Consider the following 25,123-nt stretch of genomic DNA (forward strand, 5'->3'; position numbering starts at 1 on the left):
AAAATGCATTCAGATTAGAGGCAGTCTTCAAGGTCTAAGAAATTAGCATATGAATGTCCTAGAATTAGCTTTCAAATAAGAATACTAAGAGAACAAAGCAAAATTGGTGAAAAAAGTAAATTGGAAAGTTGTTTAAAATTATATTCCCTATTAAAATCATGAAAGTTTTTTTTGGACTTGACTGTCCCTTTAACCAGAGACTGTTTTTTATGCAGGAACCTTTTGAACACAGTGTTCTGTAGTACTAATTTTTAATAAACACACCCAGTCTACATGTCTTCAAAAAGACAGGACAAAACTGAAGAAAATAAATATTTCTTATTAACCACATAGCCTGTCATGGTGTCATACTGACCCTGTGCCCTGCACCTCAGCAGGAGCTTCACATTGCCCCCACCCATAAAGCTGTAAAGATATATGATATTAGTAGAACAATTTAGTAAACCCACTGGTCAGACCAGATGGCAAGCAGAGACTTAAAGGGACACGAAACCCAATTTTTTTCTTACATGATTTAGAAAGAGCATGCACTTTTAAACAACTTTCTAATTTACTTCTGTTATCTATTTTGCGTCATTCTCTTGATATCCTTTGCTGAAAAGCATATCTAGATAGGCTCAGTAGCTGCTGATTGGTGGCTGCACATAGATGCCTCATGTGATTGGCTCACCAATGTGCATTGCTATTTCTTCAGCAAAGGATATCTAAAGAATTAAGCAAATTAGATAATAGAAGTAAATTGGAATGTTGTTTAAAATTGTATTCTCTATCTGAATCATGAATGAAAACTTTTGGGTTTAGTGTCCCTTTAAGTCCTCTATGAATTCGTATGCATAGGTCAATATTACAGTGAAAACTTTGAAAATCAAGAGTTTTAAGTTGCTGGATAACTAACTTTCTATCGCCTAGATTTAGAGTTCTGCGGTAGCCGTCAAAACCAGCGTTAGGGGGTCCTAACGCTGGTTTTTACCGCCCGCTGGTATTTAGAGTCAGTCATTAAAGGGTCTAACGCTCACTTTGCAGCTGCGACTTTTCCATACCGCAGATCCCCCTACGCCAATTGCGTATCCTATCTTTTCAATGGGATCTTTCTAACGCCGGTATTTAGAGTCTTGGCTGAAGTGAGCGTTAGAAATCTAACGACAAGACGCCAGCCGCAGAGAAAAACTAGGAGTTAAGAGCTTTCTGGGCTAACGCCGGTTCATAAAGCTCTTAACTACTGTGCTCTACAGTACACTAACACCCATAAACTACCTATGTACCCCTAAACCGAGGCCCCCCACATCACCGCCACTCTATTAAATTTTTTTAACCCCTAATCTGCCGACCGCACACCGCCGCCACCTACATTATCCCTATGTACCCCTAATCTGCTGCCCCTAACACCGCCGACCCCTATATTATATTTATTAACCCCTAATCTGCCCCCCCAACGTCGCTGCTACCTTACCTACAATTATTAACCCCTAATCTGCCGACCGGACCTCACCGCTATTATAATAAAGTTATTAACCCCTAATCCACCTCACTGCCGCCTCAATAACCCTATAATAAATAGTATTAACCCCTAATCTGTCCTCCCTAACATCGCCGACACCTAACTTCAAGTATTAACCCCTAATCTACCGACCGGACCTCACAGCTACTCTAATAAATGTATTAACCCCTAAAGCTAACTCTAACCCTAACCCTAACACCCCCCTAAGTTAAATATAATTTAAATCTAACGAAATAAATTAACTCTTATTAAATAAATTATTCCTATTTAAAGCTAAATACTTACCTGTAAAATAAACCCTAATATAGCTACAATATAACGAATAATTACCTTGTAGCTATTTTAGGATTAATATTTATTTTACAGGCAACTTTGTAATTATTTTAACCAGGTACAATAGCTATTAAATAGTTAAGAACTATTTAATAGCTACCTAGTTAAAATAAGTACAAAATTACCTGTAAAATAAATCCTAACCTAAGTTACAATTAAACCTAACACTACACTATCAATAAATTAATTAAATAAAATACCTACAATTAAATCTAACACTACACTATCAATAAATTAATTACATACAAATCCCTACAAATAAATACAATTAAATAAACTAACTAAAGTACAAAAAATAAAAAAAGCTGTTACAAAAAATAAAAAAATTAATTACAAACATAATAAAAATATTACAACAATTTTAAGCTAATTACACCTACTCTAAGCCCCCTAATAAAATAACAAAGCCCCCCAAAATAAAAAAAATGCCCTACCCTATTCTAAAATTAAAATAGAAAAGCTCTTTTACCTTACCAGCCCTTAAAAGGGCCTTTTGCGGGGCATGCCCCAAATAATTCAGCTCTTTTGCCTGTAAAAATAAACACAATACCCCCCCCCAACATTACAACCCACCACCCACATACCCCTAATCTAACCCAAACCCCCCTTGAATAAACCTAACACTAAGCCCCTGAAGATCTCCCTACCTTATCTTCACCACACCGGGTATGACCGATCCGTCCAGGCTCCGAAATCTTCATCCAAGCCCAAGCGGGGGCTGGAGATCCATCATCCGGCTGAAGTCTTCTATCAAGCGGCTGAAGAAGTCCAGAAGAGGCTCCAAAGTCTTCATCCTATCCGGGCAGAAGAGGAGATCCGGACCGGCAACCATCTTCATCCAAGTGGCATCTTCTATCTTCATCCGATGACGAGCGGCTCCATCTTGAAGACCTCCGGCGCAGATCCATCCTCTTCTTCCGACGTCCTAAGTCCGAATGAAGGTTCCTTTAAATGACGTCATCCAAGATGGCGTCCCTCGAATTCCGATTGGCTGATAGGATTCTATCAGCCAATCGGAATTAAGGTAGGAAAATTTTGATTGGCTGATGGAATCAGCCAATCAGATTCAAGTTCAACTTCAATCTGATTGGCTGATTCCATCAGCCAATCAGAATTTTCCTACCTTAATTCCGATTGGCTGATAGAATCCTATCAGCCAATCGGAATTCGAGGGACGCCATCTTGGATGACGTAATTTAAAGGAACCTTCATTCGGACTTAGGACGCCACTTGGATGAAGATGGTTGCCGGTCCAGATCTCCTCTTCTGCCCGGATAGGATGAAGACTTTGGAGCCTCTTCTGGACTTCTTCAGCCGCTTGATAGAAGACTTCAGCCGGATGATGGATCTCCAGCCCCCGCTTGGGCTTGGATGAAGATTTCGGAGCCTGGACGGATCGGTCATACCCGGTGTGGTGAAGATAAGGTAGGGAGATCTTCAGGGGCTTAGTGTTAGGTTTATTTAAGGGGGGTTTGGGTTAGATTAGGGGTATGTGGGTGGTGGGTTGTAATGTTGGGGGGGGTATTGTGTTTATTTTTACAGGCAAAAGAGCTGAATTATTTGGGGCATGCCCCGCAAAAGGCCCTTTTAAGGGCTGGTAAGGTAAAAGAGCTTTTCTATTTTAATTTTAGAATAGGGTAGGGCATTTTTTAATTTGGGGGGCTTTGTTATTTTATTAGGGGGCTTAGAGTAGGTGTAATTAGCTTAAAATTGTTGTAATATTTTTAATATGTTTGTAAATATATTTTTTTTTTTGTAACTTAGTTCTTTTTTATTTTTTGTACTTTAGTTAGTTTATTTAATTGTATTTATTTGTAGGTATTGTATTTAATTAATTTATTGATAGTGTAGTGTTAGGTTTAATTGTAACGTAGGTTAGGATTTATTTTACAGGTAATTTTGTAATTATTTTAACTAGGTAACTATTAAATAGTTATTAACTATTTAATAGCTATTGTACCTGGTTAAAATAAATACAAAGTTGCCTGTAAAATAAATATTAATCCTAAAATAGCTACAATATAATTATAATTTATATTGTAGCTATATTAGGATTTATTTTACAGGTAAGTATTTAGCTTTAAATAGGAATAATTTATTTAATAAGAGTTAAATTATTTAGTTAGATTTAAATTATATTTAACTTAGGGGGGTGTTAGTGTTAGGGTTAGACTTAGCTTTAGGGGTTAATCCATTTATTAGAGTAGCGGCGAGGTCCGGTCCGCAGATTAGGGGTTAATAATTGAAGTTAGGTGTCGGCGATGTTAGGGAGGGCAGATTAGGGGTTAATACTATTTATTATAGGGTTTTTGAGGCGGGAGTGAGGCAGATTAGGGTTTAATAACTTTATTATAGTAGCGGTGAGGTCCGGTCGGCAGATTAGGGGTTAATAATTGTAGGTAGGTGGCGGCGACGTTGGGGGCGGCAGATTAGGGGTTAATAAATATAATATAGGGGTCGGCGGTGTTAGGGGCAGCATATTTGGGGTACATAGGGATAACGTAGGTTGCGGCGGTGTACGGAGCGGCAGATTAGGGGTTAATTGTATAATGCAGGGGTCAGCGATAGAGGGGTCGGCAGATTAGGGGTTAATAAGTGTAAGGTTAGGGGTGTTTAGACTCGGGGTTCATGTTAGGGTGTTAGGTGCAGACTTAGGAAGTGTTTCCCTATTGGAAACAATGGGGACGCGTTAGGAGCTGAACGCTGCTTTTTTGCAGGTGTTAGGTTTTTTTTCAGCTCAAAATGCCCCATTGTTTCCTATGGGGAAATCGTGCATGAGCACGTTTTTTAAGCTGGCCGCGTCCGTAAGCACCGCTGGTATTTAGAGTTGCAGTGTCGGTAAATTATGCTCTACGCTCCCTTTTTGGAGCCTAACGCAGCCATTCTGTGAACTCTAAATACCAGCAGTATTTAAAAGGTGCGGGGAAAAAAAAACATGCGTAGCTAACGCACCCCTTTGGCCGCAGAACTCTAAATCTAGCCGAAAGTGAATGAAAAAAATATATTTGTATCCTGCTATAAGTTTTGGGTCCTTTTGCACAATTTGTTAAATTTCTCATATTAATATCTGTGTAAAGTTGTATATTAAATCCAGCATGAAGGAGCAAATAAAGCTGATATCTGACACACCTGACTTGTACCCATTGTTTTTAGAGAAATTTAATTATAATTCGCCTATAGCTTTCTTTAAATTATTTTATGGTACATGCATTTGGAGACAACCTTGCAAGGGTAGTGTTTAAAAGGTAGATCAGTGAGTTCTGAAAAGGTAAAGAGTGTTTAACATACATTCAGACCTACAGCCAATCTGCAATAATGTCTAATGAATCAAAATATATGTTTAATAGTAATATCTGTGTAAAGTTGTGCATTCAATTTAGCTTGAAGGAACAAATTGAGTTGGTCAAGAAATGTTATATCTGACATAGCAAACCTGTACCCATTGTTTTCAGAGAGGTTTAGAATTTGTGTATAGCTTCTATTCATTATTTTATTGAACATGAATTTAGAGACAACCTTGCATGTGTAAACCCATTCTCCTTTTGCATGCCTTCATTTGTTAACTGCAATATCAGCACCAAATTGCCAGTTGCAGGTGGTGCTGTACCTTATATATTACTGTAGCAGCCCCCATGCCTCTGAGATTTCAGCTTCCCTGAATTTGCAAGGTAGTGCCTTATTTTTCATACAATTTAAGCAGATCACTGAGAAAGATAAAGGAGAGGAAGGGGGATTGATTTAATCAACCAGTCAATAAATAAAGCTAGGAAAAAGTAGCACAATGTCACCTATATCTTCTGCACCATTAATATCTTTGCCATTTTCAACTTCTCTAACTTTCTCTTTCCTCTCTCTGACCACCATCTACTAACTTTCTCTCTTACTCTACCTGCTGCATCCTTGCAACCCCCCAAAAAACTTCTACCTTACAGGAATTTAAATGACTTGTATCTCACAGACTTTTCTGCTCAACTGAAAACTCGACTCTCCAATATTTCATCCCTCTCTTGCCCAGCCCTTGTGGCCTTCCAGTATAATTCTGCACTAAAATTAACACTTGACAAAGCTGCACTCTACAGTGTTCACCATGTATCATGCACTCGATGACAAACGTGGCACACTAAATAGACCCGCTATCTTCAGTGATGTTCACAGACTGCTAAACAACAGTGGAGAAAATCCTGAATTATAAATTCATCCTCAGGTCATACAACTCTGCCCTCAGCCTGGCCAAATAAGTCTGTTTCTCCTCTCTTGTGTCAACTCACACATTCAACTCCAGAACGCTTTTCTCAACCTTTAACTCCCTTCTACGTCCACCTGCACTTCCGCCCACTACCAAACTCACTGCTCAGATTATTACTGATCACTTCAAAAATAAAATTGACACAATTAGAAAAGACATCTCTCCCTCACATGGCTCGAACAAAGCCCTCTTCCCATTCCTTCTATTAACAAAACTCTCTGCTACTTTCCTCCTGTAACAGAGGAAGAAGTCTTCATACTGTATTCCTTCACGACTTCTTCCCTCTCTCTCTCTGATTCTCTATCCCCTGCCCTGACTCATCTCTTTAACCAGTATCTCACCGCTGGCACATTTCCTGATATGTTTAAGCATGTGTCAATCACACCAATCCTTAAAAAGCCCTCAACTGACCATTCCACTCTTATCAGACTCCCCTTTGCTTCTAAATTATTGGAACCACTGTTCTATAATCACCTATCTCAATTTCTCTCAACTAACTCCTCATTTGATCCACTACAATCTGGTTAATGCACTAAACACTCAACAGAATCCGCTCTCACTAAAGAAACAAATGGTCCATTATCAGTTAAAGCAAAGGGACACGACTCCTAATTAATTCTTCTGGATCTATCTGCTGCTTTTGACACAGTTGACCATCCTCTGCTCTTACAAATCCTACATTAATTTTGCATCCGAGACACAGCCCTCTCTTGGTTTGCTTCATATCTCTCAAACCGCTTTTTTAATTTCATTTAACAGCATATGCTCTGATCCTTTGCCTCTCTTAGTTGCTTTTCTCTCTATATGCAACCTCTATTGGAAAGCTTATATCCTCTTTTGGGTTCCAGTACCACTTATACGCTGATGATACCCAAATCTATCTTTCGTCTCCTGTTATCTCTCCCTCTTTACTCAACCAGATTACCAACTGTCTCTCAGCTATTTCTTCTTGGATGTCCTCGCTTTACCTCCAACTCAATCTGTTTAAAAATTAGCTGCTTCTTATCCCCCCCCCCTTTTCGAGTCATCTGACACCTTATATTTCTCTTAAAGTTGGAGACTCTATTCTCAATACCTCATCACAGGACCACTCTCTACCTGGCTCCATAAAACTGTCTACAACCTTGTATAGCTTCAGATGCTCTTTGAAAACCCACCTATTCAGAGAGGCTTTGTTATTGTTGTTATGCTGCAACTACAATCCATGTGACAAGTTACCCCAAACCATATGTCTCTGCTCCCTCCCTCCCTGTAGACTGTAAGCTCACCAGAGCAGGACCCTTGTCCTCTTGTAGTAGATTTTTTCAGTCTGTTATGCATTTGTATCTTATCACAAATCCTTGTCATTGTATGCCCCTATATCTGTACCCAGCACTACATAATTCAGCTGCACTATACAAGTAAATTATATGATATATATATATATATATATATATATATATATATATACATACATACATACACACTGGTAATGTGCATGCTGCTACAGAGTATTCATACACTGTCAGTGAACACACTGATTTTAGTTTCTATACACTATACCCTGATAAGTACATGGATCTGTATCCATATGATGAGTATGTATACTATTATTAATATATTGTGCTTTATAATGATAGTGAACACACTGAACTGTATAATGATGTGAGTATCTATACATTGATGTATACTTGAGGCTCTGGTTGTCACTGCCCTTGCTGAACTATGATAGTTCCACCTCTGGACAAATCTCATATTAAACACAAAAACAAGTATTGTTTAATGTGTTTTTAATTTTTGTCTGCCTTAGCAATATTATCCCCCCCCCCCCCAATACAGTTATTCACAAACCAAACACAGCAATGCATTAAATGCAAACTAATTAATTGCAAGCATCCCAAATTAAAAAGGAACAGAGTAGAGAAAAACAAAGGTTGATTATTTTAATAAATCATTAAGTGCAGTTATACTTCAGTTTATATGTATTACAAGTTTTGCATCTAAATTTCCTAAAAATGAAAAAAGACAAACAGTCTCTCCTAAGGAATACCGTGCAATTAAATGCCTGAACATGGAGAAAAACCATGTATGAACAATCACATGAATATTACAGAGAATTCCTTTAAATATTGGGAAAGTGGCAATATTAATTGGAGAACAAATCATACTTTAAGTCGCATGAAGAAAAACCTTATTTTTGAAATCATTCACAATATTTATGCCTCCCAGCATTTTTTGGTAGAATTATTTAATGCTATTTTGGATTAAAAAAAAAATTAAATGTGTAAATATAAATATTTTTGCTTGTTCTTGCTTAGAATTTTTACAGAATATTATTTTTTAACATTTTACTGACTTAAAAAACAATAGCTTCATGCTTGATAATATGTCAAATATTTTTAATAATTTGTTAAATACAAATTTTGATAAACAAATACAATATTTTCTTGTTATTATATTTTTTTGCATCAGATAAAGGTTTTGTATCAACACTTTTTTTCTGTTTTCTTTCATTTCGGTTTCATTTAATTACTTTAATGTATTTTAAATAAATAGAAAGGCCTGGTAGATAATATTACAGTTGAAAGTGGGGAAAAATTAGTAACATAATTTTAAGACATATAAGCTAAAAAATAAAACTTATTATAGCTACATCATTTATTTCATTTATTTATTTATTTGTTTATATTTTAACAAAACGTCCTAAAAAAAAAATATATTAATTTAAGAAATGTTTAAAGCATGGAAGTATTTCTGCATGAAACAAATATTCCTATTACTTAAAGTTAGCTGATCTAATGTTACCAATGTTAACAGGAAACATATAAACAGATGAGCTCGGCTAATAGGTGTCTCTTAAATATCTTTTTTTTAAAAATGTCACTACAATAAAATCATTGTTCTTAGTTTGAGAGTGGGTGCTTGAGTCAGGCTGTCTGATGAGTGGGTTGTACCGAACTCAATAAATTCTAAAAAGAAAACAAAACTTGTTGTTTCCACGAAGGAGGAAAATTTGTTGTCAGGGACCTAATTCTGTATGAATGGAATGTTGTTTCATTTCAAAACCAAAGATTTCCGACAAGATAGAGCACGAGCAATCTGAAAGGGCTATGTATCTTTTTTTGCAACACAAACATGCTCAGACACAGCTTTCCTTTCAGCTAATTAAGCTGTTTTTAAAGCAAACTGGTCAGAGAGTGACATCTTGGTGGGGAGTCCTGGAATCAACAGCCTGGCACTGTAGACAGGATATTTAATGCTTTTATATTCTCCGGCTGATTCTTTTCTTCTTGACCAATGCAGCCAGAGAGGACTCATACAGCTGAAAGCTTTTGGAGTCATTGACCTATGGAGATGTCATTAAAGAGGCAATCACAGAATAAGATTTCATGGTTAAGAACCAATTTTTGACTCCCATGCCAGTTCCTGATGTTACAATATTTTGTATGCATGTTTTCTTACATCTATTAGCATATCCCTTAAGCAAGTATAACAAGCAGAACAGTGCCATAAAACACAGCTATAAATATCTTTTTAAACATCTGTTTGAGTGGAAGGTTGTCTTTTTTATCCCCTTCATGTTTAGACATAATGTATTAAGAAGCAATTCATTTTCTGGTAAACAATTAACATAAATGAGACTTAAAAGACTGATAAACCTATGTATAATATTTTATGTTGTAGCTTTAATCTTTGTGGGATAAAAGGTTAAGTTGAGAAATTAATATTTAAAAGGAAATTATACAGAAAACATTTATGGCAATTTTTTAATATTTATTTTTCTTTATTTCAATAACATACAATTTATAAATACAAAATTCTAAACAATAATTAAACAATAGATAATGCAAACTAGAAGATATGTGAACACATAGAGATCTCATAGTACTAATCTAGACACATTACTCACAATACCATAAATTACCGTATTCAAAATCAAGTGATAATGCCAACCTGAGGTAAAATATGCTTGGAAAATTCAAGCCTCTATTAAAAATCAAGCAGTCTAGCCCACTGGTTTTCAAACTGTTCTCAGACCTCCCTAACAGGCCACATTTTGAGGATATCTGAATTAGAGTACAGGTGAAATTATCAGCTGATTAGTAACCATGGTTATTTTACCCGCTCTCATCCAAGGTAATCCTGAAAATCTGGCCTGTCGGTGAGGCCTGGGGACAGGTTTAAAAACCAGTGGTCTAGCCTGATATAAATGGTCTATATTGGAAGCAATGGAGGAAACAAAGCCAGACAGCAGTGTGCAAAAAAGTACTTGTATAAATGTATATATGCATAATGCATCATTTTATTTTTGTTCTTATTAAAGTTTTTATTTTGTTTATGTCTCAAGTCATATGTAGTACCCCTTAAGTTAAATGGACAGCCTAGTCAGAATTTAACTTTCATGATTCAGAAAGGGCATGGATTTTTAAACAACTTTCCAATTTACTTTTATCATAAAATTTTCTTTGTTCTTTGGTATTCTTAGTTGAAAGATAAACCTAGGTAGGCTCATATGCTAATTTCTAAGCCCTTAAAGGCCGCCTTTTATTTAAATGCATTTGTCAGTTTTCACAGCTAGAGGGCATTAGTTCATGTGTGCCATATAGATAACATTGTGCTCATGCCCATGGAGTTACTTATGAGAAGGCACTGACTGGCTAAAATGCAAGTCTGTCAAAAGAACTGAAATAAGGGGGGCAATCTGCAGAGGCTTAGATGCAAGATAATCACAGAGGTAAAAAGTGTATTAATATAACAGTGTTGATTATGCAAAACTGGGGAATGGGTAATAAAGGGATTATCTATCTTTTTAAACAATAACAATTCTGGAGTAGACTGTCCCTTTAAGTTACCAAAACAATAAATAAATACTGAAAATAAAAGCTTAAAATAAAAAAAAAAAACAATGAAAGAAAGCCATACGAAAATAAAAACACTCCAAATTCTCTGCTTTTTTTTTTTTTTTTTAAAGCACTGCTTGAATTTGCTGCTTTTCATGCAAATATAGGGCTGTGCATTTTCCTTGGATTTCTTTTGGAATAATCTTAACAACACAAACCGTGATCTTGCTTCCTATGTTGCCTTGAATTACTTGTACTTTGCTATCTGCTAAATCGATTTAAAGAACAACAAATAAATATGGAGTTTTAAATTGAACGGGTGCTCCTATAATTGTGTTTCATAGTATTCTTTTGTAATACACATGAAAATATGAATTAAAGGGAACATACTTGAAAATATGCAGCAACTTTTTAACCTTTTAATGCGTTACGACGTTGTATTCCGTCCAAATTTTTCTGGGCTTAAAGCCGATGGACGGAATACAACGTCCTAACCGGGTAGCTTTCCTGAAGACACTGGCGCTTCCCTGATGGGATCGCGGTCTGGAGGGCGTGCCTAACAAAATAAGGATGCCTCCCTGACGCAATGATCCCATCATTGAAATCTTGTGAACGCATACACGATCGCGATATTTCAAATTGTTTACATCAGAACAGTTGTTTCGATGTAGACACTTTAACACCGGCAGGAAAGGGTTAAATAAAGCCAATTGTTTTATTTACTGTGATTCTAAGATTATTATTGTTATTATTATTGATGATGATAATAATAATATAACCTTTATTAGGAGAGTGCAAGCTTTAGACCTGCAGGTGACTGGGGTAATGCTAATGGGGTCCAATGCAAGATCCCATGTGGCATAGGATTGATAGGAGCAACAAGGACATGAGATTGATGTATAGATGATCATAGCCTTACCTAGCACTTTCCCTGTGTCTCCTTCTGATTGGCTAATATTTTTAAGAGCAGCTGGTAACTCTGTTCCCACACCGCCAATGCAGTTCTCACTCAAACCAGAGTCAAAAGAACATAATGTTAAACTTCTTGACCTCACTGCAATATTTCACTTTTTTATCCTACTTTTTTAATCTCCTTTTATTCCAATACCCATAATGTGTTATTTCTCTGTAGCAGGCTCTCTGTAATTATCAAATCTGTTTCTAATACATGTCTTCATTAAGGATTGTAAAGTGAGCAAAAGCTGTATTTAAGGACTAACTATTTGTAATCATTATCTGTTCCTCTATTCTAAAACAGTTTCTCAAACTCTTCAGCCTGTTACATTAATACAAAAAATGTTCTGTTTTCAGAAGCGCTAGCTAACAATCTTTAGCTTTCAAAGCACATCTGCTGCTTGCAACCTGTTTTGATTAGATTATTGTACAAAAATAATTGAGCTCAATTGTAATCTGTTTTTTTAACTATTATCTTAATTCCAGCACATTAATGTTCATTTACTAATAGACTGACTGACTGTATTTATATATATATATATATATATAATATATACAGTTGTATGCAAAAGTATAGGCACCCCTGACATTTTTCATGATTTTCATTTATAAATAATTGGGTATTTGGATCAGCAATTTCATTTTGATCTATCAAATAACTGAAGGACACAGTAATATTTCAGTAGTGAAATGAGGTTTATTGGATTAACAGGTGCATAAATTTCGGCACCCCAACAGAAATATCACAATAATATTTAGTAGAGCCTCCTTTAGCAGAAATAACAGCCTCTAGATGCTTCCTATAGCCTGTAATGAGTGTCTGGATTCTGGATGAAGGTATTTTGGACCATTCCTCCTTGCAAAACATCTCCAGATCAGTTAGGTTTGATGGTTGCCGAGCATGGACAGCCCGCTACAAATCACCACACAGATTTTCAATGATATTCAGGTCTAAGGACTGGGATGGCCATTCCAGAACATTGTACTTGTTCCTCTGCATAAATACCAGAGTAGATTTTGAGCAGTGTTTTGGGTCGTTTTCTTGTTGAAATATCCAGCCCTGGCATAACTTCAACCTTGTGACGGATTCCTCAACATTATTCTCAAGTATCTGCTGATATTGAGTGGAATCCATGCGACCCTCAACTTTAACAAGATTCCCAGTACCGGCACTGGCCACACAGCCCCACAGCATGATGGAACATCCACCAAATTTTACTGTGGCTAGCAAGTGTTTGTCTTGGAATGCTGTGTTCTTTTTCCGCCATGCATAACACCCCCTGTTATGACCAAATTACTCAATCTTTGTTTAATCAGTCCACAGCACGTTTTTCCAAAATGAAGCTGGCTTGCCCAAATGTGCGTTTGCATACATCAAGCAACTCTGTTTGTGGCGTGTGTGCAGAAAAGGCTTCTTCAGCATCACTCTCCCATACAGCTTCTCCTTGTGCAAAGTGCGCTGAATTGTTGAACGATGCACAGTGACACCATCTGCAGCAAGATGATGTTGTAGGTCTTTGGAGGTGGTCTGTGGGCTGTTTTTGACCGTTCTCACCATCCTTTGCCTTGGCCTCTCCGATATTTTACTTGGCCTGATATTTTTGGCCTTAACAAGAACTGTGCCTGTGGTCTTCCCCTAGCCTTCCCCTAAACCCTAATGTTGAACAATCTTTGTTTTCATGTCATTTGAGAGTTGTTTTGAGGCCCCTATGTTGCCACTCTTCAGGGGAGAGTCAAAGAGAACAACAACTTGCAATTGGCCACCTTAAATACCTTTTCTCATGATTGGATGCACCTGTCTCTGAAGTTCAAGGCTTAATGGGCTCACTAAACCAATTGTGTGTTCCAATTAATCAGTGCTAGGTAGTTACAGGTATTCAAATCAACAAAATGACAAGGGTGCCAAAATTTATGCACCTGTTTAATTTCATTTTGATGCATATTTCACATTTTCTGTTAATCCAATAAACCTCATTTCACTACTGAAATATTACTGTGTCCTTCAGTTATTTGATAGATCAAAATGAAATTGCTGATCCAAACACCCAATAATTTATAAATGAAAATCATGGAAATTGTCAGGGGTGCCTAAAGGCTCACGCGGAAACAGGGACATCAGGGGCCATTCGGCCCTTGATAAATCGGCCCCATAGCATGAAATTTTAAACAACTTACTTTTATCATCAAATTTTCTTCTTTCTTTGTTCTCTTGGTATTCTTTGCTGAAATCTAAACCTTTGTAGGCTCATATGCTAATTTCTAAGCTGCCTCTTATCTTAAGGCATTTTGAAAGTTTTTTAAAGCTAGAGGGCTTTAGTTCATGTGTGCCATATAGATAACATTGTGCTCACGCACATGGAGTTACCTAGGAGCCAGAACTGATTGGCTAAAATGCAAGTCTGTGAAAAGAACTAAAATAAGGGGGCAGTCTGCAGAGGCTTGGATACAAGGTAATCACAGAAATAAAAAGTATATTAAAGGGACACTAAACACAAAAAAATGTCTTTCATGATTGAAGTAAAGAATACAATTTTAAACAACATTCCAGTTTACTTCTATTATCTAATTTGTTTCATTCTTTAGAAATCCTTTGTTTAAGAAATTGCAATACACATGGGTGAGCCAATCACACGAGGCATCTAGGTGCAGCAAACAATCAGCAGCTAAAGAGCCTATCTAGATATGCTTTTCAGCAAGGTGTATCAAGAGAACAAGGCAAATTAGATAATAGAAGTAAATTAGAAAGTTGTTTAAAATTTTATGCTCTTTCTAAATCATGAAAGAAAAAATTGGGTTTCATGTCCCTTTAATATAATCATATATATATATATATATATATATATATATATATATATACACAGTGTGTGTGTGTGTGTGTGTGCATGTACAATATGTATTTATATGCATTAGTAAGTATGTTATATAAAGTAATTTAACTACTTTATCCTTCCGCAAGCTGACCACTTGTCAAGAACACACCTGCTTATGTATAGGAATAAAAAAACAATAAATACTTTAATGTACACTGAACCCAAATTTTTTCTTTCATGATTCAGATAGAGCAGGCAATTTTAAGCAACTTTCTAATCTACTCCTATTATCAATTTTTCTTCATGATCTTGCTATCTTTATTTGAAAAGCAAGAATGTTAGTTTAGAAGCCTGTCCATGTTTGGTTTACAACACACCCACCAATAAACAAGTGCTGTCCAGGGTCTTAACCAAAAATTGGTTAGCTCCTTAGCTTAGATGCCTTCTTTTTCATATCAAAAATCAAAATAAAAAAAAATTGATAATAGGAGTAAATAAGAATGTTGCTTTAAATTGCATGCTCTATCTGAATCATGAAAGAAAAAAATTGGGTTTAGTGTCCCTTTTTGAATACTTCCTTGAAACCATCCATATCAATAGCAGCTATCACAAACATATAACAATCAGAAATAGTGAATAGTGTAGATTATATCTCAGACCTCTAAGTGATTATAATAACCAATCACACTCTTAGCCAACCCAAATGATACCAACCTTCCATCATTACCCATTTTGGGAATCATTAGCTTAAAGGTGGGGCAAAAAGACAAAAAAAGATTATATTCTATAAAAATAAAATACATACAGAATCCTAGAGGCTGGTGCTTTTAGACAGGGAATTTATGCTAAATTTGAACCCTTAAAGCATTTAGTGCAAGATGCAGAGAAATAAAACTGACACGTTAATTACAATGTACACTATGAGAATTATACTGAAAATCACTTTTTTTGTAATTTGAGTAGTTGTGTTGCCATAAGTTACTTGTATGCAAATTTAATGTATAGCCTGCTAAATAAAAAATAAATAAACACGTCATAAGATTTGTGTTGGCAAAGGACAAAACAGTTCCTAAAAGTTATATTTAATTGCAAAATGCAAAAATGTCTGAAGATAGTTTCAGAACATGAGATAAAGATTTTGTAAACATTTAAGGCCAGATTACAAGTGGAGCGCTAAATATTGCTTTGTATTGGTATTACAAGTTAACAGCAAGCATTGTGATCACGAGAGCGCGCTTCCATAAGCTCCAATACACGGCACAGAACCAAAGCACCACAAACGAGGTATATCGCATAGCGATGGCAGCTAATTGTAAATTTATATATTATATGCTTACATATACATACATATATATTTATGTTTAATATTTGTATAAGCATATACGTATATATTTACTGGGAACACACAATTCCCATAAACTGCAATGCAAAGGCACTTTTTTTTCTAACACCCCACTCCTGTCAACTTTACCCCAAAATATTGCCTGGTGCAGTTATTTTAGTAAAAAATGAAAATGATAAAAAAAAAAAAAATGTATGTAAAATACACTACATAAGCTCGCGGTAGCAATAACCAGCCACTAAATTGCCCATTTGCAGGGGTCCAATAAATTAGCACTCCACTTGTAATCTAGCCCTTATTATTTTGTTACTCTAGAGCACATTTATCTTGGTATTAAATGTATTAATTAATCTGCTTTGCATTGTTTTGGAGAATGTTTCCTCCCTACCTTTCTTCTTCTTCTTCTTTTTTTTTTTTTTTTAAATTATTGAAACTGACTCCATTTATAGTTCATGAGAAGGAATTTATAATCACACCCTTCTTTTATTTTTATATTACAAAAATTACTTTGAATATATTTATTTTATGGAAAAAATAGATATGCGGAATTGAGAAATTAAACTTTTGAATGTTGATTTATAAACATAAATGTAGATTAAGCACCCACATACATACCCAGGGTCTTCTGATACAAAATAGTGACATAGGGGCCAATTTACCAAGCGGTTAATCGGCCCCAATGCTTGCCGGAAACAGCAGTTACGAAGCAGCGGTCTACTCCTTAACTGGTCCACCGCTTCTGAGGCGGCGAACAGCAATTAGCCCGATAGGATGCGATCGGGTTGATTGACAATGACAACTCTCTGCGGTGGGGGGGGGGGGCAGCATGGCACAAGCAGTTAATCAGAACTGCTTGTGCAATGCTAAGGGCTGACAGCGTATGCTGTCGGCATTCAGCGATGTCGGGTGGACATGATCCGCTTGGCGGATCATGTTGGCCCGACATATGATAAATCGGCCCCATAGAATGTTGAGCATAGTTCTATGCTAATGATATTAAAGTCCACAATATCTTTATGGAGAAAAAAACACCATTGGATGTGGGATGTACATACCACTTTTTAAATTACCCTAGGAGACTTGGAACCATCTTGTGCTACAAAGTTTTACAATAAACAGTAATAAAACCCCTACATAACACAGAAGGGCCTTGTGAGAAATAATAAATAAATCTAAATATATATATTTACTTTAGTAAATTTGATATATATATATATATATATATATATATATATATATATATATATAGAGAGAGAGAGAGAGAGAGAGAGAGAGAGAGAGAGAGAGAGAGAGAGAGAGAGAGAGAGAGAGAGAGAGAGAGAGAGAGAGAGAGAGAGAGAGAGAGAGAGAGAGAGAGAGAGAGAGAGAGAGCAATCCATTAGAGTGAATACATCAACTGGGGTGCAAATATGTGAAAAAGGTATAGATATCTGATCAGGGATAGATGCAGCACTCACTGGTATTTTCCAAAAGTAAAACTTCACCTTTATTAGGGTACTTTAAAACATCTTGTTATCCAAACGTTTTGGTGTCTAAGCTGACACCTTTGTCAATAGTCAAAACATGTATCAAGGCAGTGGTGTAACATACACAGTGCCCAACGGCTAGTTAAACTAAATATTTACAAGTCACATGACCTAATTACTTAGGAACCGATGACAACATACTCTTCAACTTCAGCGTTCCATCAACAACACACCGCATGGCTTTAGCATAGCCAATCAAAATGCAAGTGAGATCATCACCAGCATGGTAGCAGGTGGGTGGCGCAGCATCAGAGCATACATAAACAGGATCAGAGGTGACAGACTGTCACTTGTACAGATCCTATACATAGTAAAACTAATATATAACAAATATTGTATACAATTAGCAACAAAACTAGACAGAGCATAACATACTGAGAGCACATCCTGTGTCAAGGAATATGGTAGATTCAGATGGTTGTGGTATATTATATGGTATATATATTTAAATTTAAAAAAAGTTTAATTTGCTAAATTACTGGATAATGATGTGTCATACAGATCTAGCTTATTAATAACTATCGGGTAGATTACGAGTTTTGCACTAAACAGGGTGCGAAACTAACGCCACAAAAGTTGCGTTATTTCACTCTCCATAGCGCTGCCATTACGATTTACTGAAAAGACTCCTTGTGCGTGCGATATGGTGGTGTTAAGCTCCATACCGCGCAAAAGCCAAGGGCTGATTTGACATGCTCGTGCACACTTTCCCCCATAGACATCAATGGGGAGAGAGTGTTATAAAAAAAAACTAACACCTGAAGTGCGGAATGAAAAATCTTTGTAACGCAACCCCATTGATGTCTATGGGGAAAAAAAAAGTTATGTTTAAACCTAACACCCTAACATAAACCCCTAGTCTAAACACCCCTAACCGACATTGCCGACACCTAAATAAAGTTATTAACCTCTAATCTGCCACTCCCGACATCGCTTACACTAATAAAAGCTATAAACCCCTAATCCGCCGTTCCCCGACATCGCCACCACTATAATAAAGTTATTAACCCCTATTCCGCCGCTCGTAACATCACCGACACTATAATAAAGCTATTAACCCCTAATCCGCCGCTCCCTGACATCGCCGACACTATAATAAAGCTATTAACCCCCTAATCCGCTGCTCCCCGACATCGCCGCTACTGTAATAAAGCTATTAACCCGTAAACCTCTGGCCTCCCAAATCACTGCTACTAAATAAACATATTAACCCCTAAACCGCCAGCCCCCACACATTGCAAAACACAAAATTAAACTATTAACCCTTAAACCTAACACCCCTTAGCTTTAAATTAAAATTACAATATAACTATGTTAAAATAAATAAAACTTACCTGTGAAATAAAAAAAAACTAAGTTTAAGCTATAAATTAACCTAACATAACTATTCTAATAAAATAAAAATAAAAAATACCAATTAAAAAAATCTAAATTACAAATTAAAAAAACTAACACTACAAAAAAAATTAAAAAATCTAAAATTACAAAAAATAATAAACACTAAATTATGAAAAATAAAAAACATTAAGCTTACAAAAAATAATAAACAAAATTATCAAAAATAAAAACAATTACACCTAATCTAATAGCCCTATAAAAATAAAAAAGCCCCCCCAAAATAAAAACTCCCCAAAACCTACAATAAACTATCAATAGCCCTTAAAAGGGCATTGAACTAAGTTAAACAGCTCTTTTACCTGTAAAAAAATACAAAGTTCCCCCAACAGTAAAACCCCCCACCCAACCAACCCCCCCAAAAAAAAATAACTCTAAAAAAAAACTAAGCTACCCATTGCCCCTAAAGGGGCATTTGTATGGGCATTGCAGCTCTTTTTCATTGCCCTTAAAAGGGCATTCAGCTCTTTTAAAAAAAGCCCAAAGCCCTAATTTAAAATCTGTTCAAATCAGCCAATAGGATTTCAGTAGCTCTCATCCTATTGGCTGTTTTGAACAGCCAATAGGATTTCAGTAGTTCTCATCCTATTGGCTGTTTTGAACAGCCAATAGGATTTCAGAAGCTCTCATCCTATCGACTGATTTGAATTTGAAGAATCAAATCAACCAATAGGAATGCAAGGTACGCCATTTTGAAACGGCTACCTTGCATTCAACTTCAGTGTACGAAGGTGACCGTATGAAGAGGACGCACTGCGCAGGATGTCTTTGGCTTCCAGGATGGCTTCGCTCCGCGCCGCCGGGATGAAGATAGAAGACACCCCTGGGATGGATGAAGATATCGCCACCTGGATGAAGAATTCTCGCCGCCTGAATGTAGATGATGTCCGAACTTCAGAAACCATGAGTAGATATTCTGGGGTTATGTTAGGTTATGTTTTTTTTTAGATTAGGACTTTGGGCTTTTTTAAAAGAGCTGAATGCCCTTTTATGGGCAATGAAAAAGAGCTGAATGAGTAGCTTAGGTTTTTTTTAGAGTTAGGTTTTTTTATTTTGGGGGGTTGGTTTGTGGTTGGTTTTACTGTTGGGGGGACTTTGTATTTTTTTTACAGGTAAAAGAGCTGTTTAACTTAGGGCAATGCCCTACAAAAGGCCTTTTTTAAGGGGTATTGGTAGTTTATTGTAGACTAGGGGGTGTTTTTATTTTGGGGGGATTTTTAATTTTTCTAGGGCTACTATATTAGATTAGGTGTAATTGTTTTTATTTTGGATCATTTTGTTTATTATTTTTGTAAGCTTAGTGTTTTTTATTTTTCATAATTTAGTGCTTATTATTTTTTGAAATGTTAGATTTTTTATTTTTTTCGGAGTGATAGGATTTTTTTAATTTGTAATTTAGATTTTTTAATTGGTGTTTGTTATGTTAGGTTAATTTATAGTTTAATCTTAGGTTTATTTTTATTTTACAGGTAAGTTTTTATTTATTTTAAGATAGTTATATTGTAATTTTAATTTAAAGTTAGGAGGGTGTTAGATTTAGGGGTTAATAGTTTAATTTAGTGTTTTGCGATGTGGGGGGGCAGCGGTTTAGGGGTTAATAGGTTTATTTAGTAGCAGTGATGTGGGAGGCCGGAGGTTTAGGGGTTAATAACTTTATTATAGTAGCAGCAATGTGGGAGGCCCAAGGTTTAGGGGTTAATAACTCTACTATAGTGGCGGCGATGTGGGAGGCCGGAGGTTTAGAGGTTAATAACTTTATTATAGTGGCGGTGATGAGGGAGGCTGGAGGTTTAGGGGTTAATAACTTTATTATAGTGTTAGCGATGTCAGGGGGCGGCGGATTAGGGGTTATTAGCTTTATTTACCAGTCGAGACGTGGGTGGACAGCAAGATTAGGGGTTTAATAAAGTGTTTGTGATGCAGGAGGGCATCGGTTTAGGGGTTAATAGGTAGTTTATAGGTGTTATTTTATTTTGTAACACTTTAGTTATGAGTTTTGTGAAACATTTTTATTGCGCAAAACTCATAACTACTGCTCTCAGATGGCGGTATGGCTCGTGCCAGTATATTCTGTAACGCAAGCATTTTTGCCTGACCGCACAACCTGTAATACCAGCGCTATGGAAATCCCACACAAAAACGTAATTTTTGTGAGTGTGGAATGGACGTTGTGTTACAGGCTAAAATACTTGCGTTACAGCTATACCGACACGACTTGTAATATGCGTTGCTGGCCATTACGCTGGAATTGCCATTTTTCAGCATTAAAAGCCATAACGCAAAAACTCGTAATCTAGGTGTTCCGGTTACTTTATCAGACTTCTTACTGGCCGTAGTCCAACTTTGGCATTGGTGTATGTTAACAGAATGTATTGGGCTTTGATGGGAAACAGATAGTGTATTTATGCTCTTATAGCTGTATATTCATAATTAATATATCCTGTGATCAAGTATGTAAATCTGGAGGACACCAAAATTTAAGACAACTCTTATATAAATTAATGCAACTATGTGCACAAGCTGTTTTACTATACAAACAAAACATTTTTTGTGAGATAATTAGTCTTCAGTCTGTCTACTACCATATACCAAAGTTCTTGTACCCTACTTCTAACCCTTTTTTTTTTTATTCACCTAGCTTTCTTTGTCTTTTTCAGCTGGTTTTCTCCATCTTTTTTTGGTTTTTAACCTAGACTGTAAGGAAGGTTGGTATTCTACTTTACCCTTATTTGTTCAACATATCTGACAGTAGCTAATGTATCTATTTTCCATGTAGTCCATGAGAAACAAGATGGTCTACAGAAGCCATGTGTTGTCATAATGTAACATCATTAAACAAAGCGTTCAGAGCCGTATTATCAAAGCCAGAACATGAACAACAAAACCCAAACAATTACATTGTAATTTCATGGAGTTGTTGACGTTTCAGATGTCTCCAACTTTTTCTGTTAGGCCATATTGATCATGTCACAGGGAACATCTGAAATAACTATTTGTTAAGCAATGTGCAATTCTCTTCCTTTTTAATATCACAGGGAAACAAAAAGAGTTCTTTATAATGATTTGGCTCAAATTTCTATACACATTGCTCCAGCGTCTGTAGCAGCATGTGTTTCTAGGATTGTTCTGGAAGAGAAAATGCAGAAACAGCAGGGAGCAGAAGATAAACAGGCAATTCGTGACTCATTAAAACAAGTATTGGTAGCCAACATTGTGGAGAGTGTGAAGACCCCGTATCCAGCTCGCCTATAAACTTGTTTTACCAGCTGGACTTAGCATCTGTCAGAGTTTGGAAGGAGAGATAATCTGGTACAAATGATTTCAGTTTGTCGCATTGATTAACCTGCCACCTTAGATAAGTCAGCTGATTGGGAACCCAGGGAACTGTTTAAACAATGACATGCAGTAATTTACTGAAGAAACGTTACAGCTCTGTATGCTTAAAGCACTTTTTTTTTTTTTGCAAGACAGAAACTTAAATGCGTAGATACATCTATTTACTTAAATTAACTGACAAAAAAAGAAGCAAGTATGTGCAAGATAAATCTGCCAAGTTCAATTCACAGTTTAAACTCTGTTACATTAATGAGATTGTTTTGAATAACAAGCAACACTGTGAAGTTGTTGTAATGTCTACTCTGAATATGAAGTAATATAAGTTCCAGAAGTTTTGTTTTTATAACTTAATGTGCAAGAAATATCAACACACTTGCGGGTATTACAAGTGGCACGCTAATGTTAGCGTATGTGATATAAGAATATCGCCGGGGCGTGTATTTGCGCATTTATTATAAGTTGAAAGCAAATGCATTTGCTCGAACGTAAATTGAATTTAACGTGTGCCGGGTTAGCATGACTGAAGGCTTCGGGGTAGATTTAACAAGGGCCAAATGGCCCTTGTTTCCGCGTGAGCCTTCACCACTGCTCCATAACTTGTCTGCTGCTTCTGAGGCTGCGGTCTTCAATCCACCCAATCCTATAGGATTGGGCTGATTGACATCTCCTGCTAGCGGCCAATTGGGAGCGAATCTGCAGGGGGTGGCATGGCACAAGCAGTTCTGGTAAACTGCTTGTGTAATGATAAATGCCGACAGTGACATTGGTAAATCTACCCCTTCACGTAAAGGGTTAGGTTTTAAATAAAAGGTAAATGGCCATGTATTTGACTGCAAAGGGCTATGATATATATATATATATATATATATATATATATATATATATATATATATATATATATATGATATATGCATGTGTGTGTAAATTATAATTTTATTATAATATTTAATAATGTGCTTTACTGTAAATATTTATCATTCCCACTCGCTTCAGGTCTAACGCGGTGTCGGGTTAGCGCACCTGTCGGGTGTATGTGCGCAAACCCAACAGGAGTACTCTAATTCTTCATGTGCACTAAGACTCCTTAAAAAAGCTGTAGCAACAACAGTGAAACGTGCGTTGGAGGATTAAGGCTTGCCACAGAGAAGGGTGAGGTGAAATGCTGGCACAGGGTGAAACAGAAAGCAGAACTTTACATGCAAAGGACACTGGTGGTCCGTATTTTGTTCCTTCAATTCTATATACCTGTGTTAGAACCCTGAGTGACTGAAAAGCCTTGTTACTTTGTTTTAAATATATTGTATTAATAAATCATCCAAGAAACTGATCCTGCATTACCTTTGGGTAACTAACAACGCTATAATATCTCAGAGCTGGATTTAAGCTCTGGAGTGTGTGAGTACCACAAAGTTATTGTCAAAGACATTTTATAAATCATACAGTATTGCACTATGAATCAACCCAATCTTATTCGATCGGGTTGATTTCTGTCCGCGGCCTCAGAGCAGGTGGACAGGTTATGAAGTTCCATATGGAGCTTGATAAATTGACCCATTTGCATTTAATATAAATGCCCTTGGAATTTATTTTTCTTTAAAGAACAAATTATACACTTTAAGATTTAAATATGCAGGTAAAAAAAAACTTTGCAAAGTCATATCATTATTTATATTGCCCCATTTTTTTGTACTTCCCACATGATCTAAAAGTGTTCACAAGCCTAGCACTGCTACATTCTATGCAGTCATTGTTTGATCAGTGTAATAGCTCATTTATATACATCCCAAAGTAGCCTTAGTAGTGAAGATAAGAGGCTTTTAAATCAGTTTTGAATAACAACTCAGATTTTGCTAAAAAAATAAGGAACGTGCTAAGGGGAGTTTGGTGATTGAAAAACATTTGCAGGAAACAAGGTGTATATGTATTCAGAAAGCTTCCACACCTGGTGGGTATGTTCATTTATTACAAAACTACTTAAAAAACATAATTTATATCTTACCCAGTAAATTAATTACGTTCATGATGGCGAGAGTCCAAGAGCTGTTACAAATGAAATATACATTCCTACCAGGAGGAGGCAAAGTTTCCCAAACCTCAAAAGCTTATAAAACCCTCCCACATCACTAATACCTTAGTTTGACATATAGCCAAGAGGTGATGTGTGCAAGGAGTAAAAGCCTAAATGAGGAGCAGGGAAAAATGTGCTTAAACAAAAATAACGGGTGAGGGTTTGTGGACTATCGCCACCATGAAAAAAAATGAATTTATCGGGTAAGATATAAATTATGTTTTCTTTCATATAGGTGGTGATTTTCCATGAGCTGTTACGTATTGCATATAATACCAAAGATGTGGAAGTCTACGGGTAACAATAAAAGGAGGGATTAAAATACAGATTTTTTTCGCTGAGAAAATAATTCATAACCCAAATAAATATGTATTTTATGACAAAACTCAATATATAGGCCCAGCTGAGATAACTACCTTAAAGGTAAACTGAACCCAAATTTTTTCTTTTTTGATTCATTTTCAATTTTAAGCAACTTTCTAATTTACTCCTAATATCAACATTTCTTTGTTCTCTTGCTATCTTTTATTATTATTATCAGGTATTTGTAGAGCTAAGGACCCAGAGAATTGTTGGTTCAGTACCATGGACAGCACTTGTTTATTGGTGGGTGAATTTATCCACCAATCAACAAGAACAACCCAGGTTGTTCACCAAAAATGGGCCGGCATCTAAACTTACATTCTTACTTTTCAAATAAAGATACCAAGAGAATAAAGACAATTTGATAATAGGAGTAAATTAGAAAGTTGCTTAAAATTGCACGCTCTATCTGAATCACGAAATAAAAAATTT

The sequence above is a fragment of the Bombina bombina genome, chromosome 4 (genome assembly GCF_027579735.1).
Source record: "Bombina bombina isolate aBomBom1 chromosome 4, aBomBom1.pri, whole genome shotgun sequence".
NCBI lineage: Eukaryota > Metazoa > Chordata > Amphibia > Anura > Bombinatoridae > Bombina > Bombina bombina.